The sequence below is a fragment of the Corylus avellana genome, chromosome ca8 (assembly GCF_901000735.1).
Source record: "Corylus avellana chromosome ca8, CavTom2PMs-1.0".
Classification (NCBI taxonomy): Eukaryota; Viridiplantae; Streptophyta; class Magnoliopsida; order Fagales; family Betulaceae; genus Corylus; species Corylus avellana.
Window position 1 is genome coordinate 5393496 of NC_081548.1, and position 5001 is coordinate 5398496.

Genomic DNA, 5001 nt, shown 5'->3' on the forward strand with positions numbered 1-5001 from the left:
GGGAAAGAAGAATGAGAAGGGAGTTCTACACAGTGATAGTCAGAGTGCCATTTTTCTTGCGAAGAACCCAGCATATCATTCAAGAACAAAGCATATACAGTTGAGGTATCACTTCATTCGATCTCTTCTTGAAAGTGAACAATTGCTACTTGAGAAGATTCGTGGAACTGAGAATCCGGCAGACATGCTGACAAAAGGAGTGACTATTGAGAAACTGAAGCTATGCGCAGCTTCAGTTGGTCTTCGAGCTTGAAGATAGGCAGAGGAGACATCCGGAGGAGATTCACTTTGTTGCAACTTGATGGGATTCAAGTCAAGTGGGAGATTGTTGGGGGTTTTGTGACTTTCACCATAAAGTTGGTGGGACCCATCATCATTAAAGGAGGATCCTTTTAGCTCAAGTTTTGTATTCCTAGTTGCTCTTGGAATTGGTTTTCCCTTTAGAGCATGACTTGGACTTGAAGTCCTTCTACAATTTGGAATTGGAGGAGCCTTGCTTAGCCAACTTTTATGTCCTATATAAAGGGGTGTCCACAGCACATAAACACACAGAGAAAAACAAAGTAATATTTGCTTTGTGTTTTGGTGAGCCAATAATAGAGAGAAAAGTGAGAGCAAGAAAGAAAGTGTTTTCTTTTCCCCTTTTGTTATTATTCTCCTTTGGGCAAAGTGAGAATTGGGTGTATTTGGGGCTTTGGGTTTGAGTGGTTTTCTCACCCTGTTACTCTCTTGTACTCATCTTTTGATAGTGAATTTTCTCTGGGTCGTCTCCGCCAGTGGATGTAGGCTTGTTAAGCCGAACCACTTAAATCTTTGTGTTGTGTGATTTGATTGCCTAATCTTTGTTATTCCGCATTCTTCTTATTTTTCGCATCTCACGGGTCTTGGGAAATAGGATTAATTTCCTAACAGCTTGCACAACCTCTGCCACAAACGGAATGGGATCCACTAAGAATGACAAGTGATCAGCTTATGTTACTTGGTATGTTTCAGCAAAAGAGTTAAAGAGGCAATTGAGTAAATGCTTGTATTGGATTTGGCGGTCATCACGAGTGCGTAGGACATATAGGGGAAACGAATTGAGAAGATTGAGTAGCGACCTTCCTTCAGCATTTGATTTGGTCAGCTTGAATAAACAGTCAAGCACTGGCCAAGGAAGTTGATTCTCAAGCAGAAACGAGTCGTGTGTTATTTCCCAAGCCATCCATGACGTATTGAACACTGGATCATCCTTGTCTCGTCGCACCTCCTCTGGAACTGAAGCTTTACGGAAAAATTCAATGATAAAACTACCATCAACCACCATCATTTCTATGAATTGCTTTTCAGTAAAATTAATTTCTCCTGCATAACATCCACGACATTCTTGCTCAACCACCATAATTTTTTTTTGTCACTTTCTTTCACCACTATGATTTTCTTGGGGAAAGTAAAGAATTTAGCTGGGAGTGTATGTTAAGCCGCTGGTCCAACCCTAAGTCAAAGTCATTTATGCTCCATTGAGTGTGCGATTTTTTTTTTTTTTTTTTGGGTATTATTTTAAATCTTTATACTTAAAAAGTCTCTATGCACAACAAAACAGTATTTTTGTTCGAGAGTAAAATGATACTTTTGTCCAGCTTCAATGGTAAGAGGTGAGTAATTTAGGTTGGTTTTTTCGTGTTCTAAGTGTTCAAATTACTGTTTTACCCTTGCAATTGTAAAGAGTTGAAGATTTGTTTTTGTGTTTTCTTGTTTTTTCATTACTTTGGATTACCGTTGTTTTTGTTGTGCACCGCGTAATTGACACCTTTGCCCTTTATACGTTTGTTGACCGAACCGATTTGGTGAGGTATTAAGAAATTTAGTTCTTCCTTTTATGTCTTTTCACATCTTTATATGTTTTCATCGATTTTCCTCTCAGATATCCACCAACTCTATCCGACACCCTTGGATTTTTGGCCAAAAATCCGATTTGTTTGGTTGTTAAAGACATTTTCAATTTTGAAAATCTACCAACTCTGCAGAGAGAAGCACAAAATCTAACTTTATCAGAGAAGCATTGAATTTTCGGCTTAAAATTCGGCCTCTTCGATCGCTAAAGAGAGAGTGAGAGAAAGGGTAGTATATATCATTTACTATCTCCCTCTTCATGAGCTCTCTGATTCTCTCCACTAAGGTATGTAGTTGATATACATCGGTTTAGGGTTTAATTTGGTTGATTTCCATTGTAGTTTAAATTGAGTTGATTTATAAAGGTTTGGAGGTTATGCTTGTTGTTGGACGATTATTGTTGGTATCGAATGGGTGTTTAAGAAAATATTTGGGTTTTGGTTTTGAACTCCACCTATGGTGGTCTGAGGTGGTGGTGGTGGTGGTTTGATCAGGGTTATTCTTCCCCTGTTTTTACTGTGAGTTGCCAATAAATGTTGAGATTAAGTTGGTTTGATTTTGTTTTTGTGTTGATAATGGTTCCGCTCCTTTGAACAGGTTTCAGAAATTTTGATTGTTTTCCCATGTTTTGTGTACTGTTGGTTGATTGTTGCTTGTGATGAATATTGTGACTTTTTGATGCAGCGTGACTTCGTAGGCTACAACAAATAACAACATTAAGGAACACATAGATAATTCTAGATCTTGAGTTTATCAAAGATCTAAGAATTATTCTCAAAACGATAGAGTCTATCTAAGGTTTGAAGGAAAATAAGGAAAAAACTCAACTCTGAGTATTCTCATTCATCAAAACTCATTCATAAACAACAACTACCTTTCTGGAGGTTATACGCATGTATTTATAGACCTCCCAAAATCCTAAATCTAATAAAATACGAAATATAGACTCCTAAAACCCTAAACCTAATAAACACGAAATAAAGTCGGTTTTAAAATAGATAAAGCTACGCGTTCGAACGTGACATATGGCTGTTCGAACAGTGTCTACATAGAACGTAAATAACATAAATTAACATATGGCCGTTCGAACGGGGGTTCGAACGGTGGCTTCTGTTCGACTTTAGTGGCCATAGATGACTATTCGATTTGCATCATTCTCTCCTGGTTGTAGAGAATTCAACCTCGAATTCGGCCAGTTCTTTCTACAGTCCTTTGGATGTCCTGTCAACTCGTTCCATTCGCCCTTCCTCAAGATCAAAACAAGACAACACTCCATGATAAACGTGATGCTCTTCATCATCAACATACCTTGATGTTTGTCGTGAAAGCCCCACACACCACTTTGCCGTGTAGACTTGTCATGCTTTTCTCATGCTTCGTTCCTTTTACATGCCATGAAGATACTCAAGAAGGGGTCAGCTGTTGTCTCCCTCATAAACATGTAATTCTCCTCACCTGCATAAAACTCACCACAATCATTGTTAGGAGAGTTTAAAATATCTTCAACGCCTAGGAAATCAACATAATCAATCTCTTTACCATTAAAATTAGGCATGTCACCTAGAGGGTCTTCATCAACCTCATGAGGTTCAGAAACCACATCAGTATCTATAATACCATCCTCGGGTCCTTCCTCTTCCAACAGGTCATCTTCTTCGGGGTAGAGGCTGCCAAACATGGTAGAAAACTCATCTTCTTCGTACTCTTCCTCTAGGTCGAATAGCAAAGATCTTTCATTCGGATCTAGCTCACTAACATCGTCATCATAGGTTGGTGGGGAATCCTAATCCACAAATCCTTGTGAAGGATCTTTAACATCTTCATGCTTGAACCCTTCATTAAGGAACTCAGATGCCTGAAACTCTTCATTCACAGATTCCCTTTCCTCCTCTACCAAATATGGGTTTGGTTGATGAATTTGAGGTTCGCGAATAACAGTCAAGTTGGCCTGTCGCGGCATCTCTGCCTCAATCCGTGTCTCCCTAGACACCTTTTTTTTGTAGGACTTTTATATTTTCTTTGTCACAGCTAAGGACCCTTGTCTCCAATTCTGTGATTTTCGGCCCATGGTATAACTATGGGGCAAAAAAGCGACTCGCATATATTTTAATAGTTCCTCCCAACTATTGATTTTCAATTTGCCTTGCCGCACCCTAGTTTGCTTCAGTTGTTGCCACCACGCATCAACTCTTCCCCAGAATGTGTGTACCACCAAAGAGACTCGTCGTTTATCGGGCACCCCTTTGAATTCAAGAACCTCTTCAACAGTCACCACCCAATCTAGAAATTCTTCGGGTTCTAGATCCTCTTGGAATTTCGGAATTTTGAGTTTGAACCCGTTCACCCATTGATTGGCATGAGCTTGTGCATGGTGTTGATGTCCGTGCGTTCGGCACTCCACATAAGGGTTCCCATTGTGACCACCCATATTGGATAATCGGGTAGCGAGGGTTTTGAATTGAGTCCTCTTAGCCTGGACTTGCTCCTCCATGTGTTGCCAACGTTCAGCGATAGATTTGCCTTTCGCCTTTGTGTACTGCGGTCTTGGTTGGTGATGACGATTGTTAGGCCCACCACCCATGTGCTACAAACGAATTGTCGGTTGCTCCTTACGTGCTGCTTCTGTGTGCACATGCACTACGTTCATGTCTGCTAGACGGTCGCTCCTCCCCATTCATGGAAAGTAACTTAAGCTCTGATACCAACTGATGTAGCATGACTTAATGGGCTGCAACGAATAACAACATTAAGGAACAAACAGATAATTCTAGATCTTGAGCCTATCAAAGATCTAAGAATTATTCTCAAAATGATAGAGTCTATCTAAGGTTTGATGGAAAACAAGAAAGAAACTCAACTCTGAGTATTCTCATTCATCAAAACTGATTTATAAACAACAACTACCTTTTTGGAGGCTATAAGCATGTATTTATTGACCTCCAAAACCCTAAATCTAATAAAATACAAAATATAGACTCCCAAAATCCTCAACCTAATAAACACGAAATAAAGTCGGTTTTAAAAAAGATAAAGCTACACGTTCGAATGTGACATATGGCCGTTCGAACGGGTTTCAGTGAAAAGGTTGGGCGACCAAGTGTTTGTTTTGGGAGTCGATTGTTTTGTCTC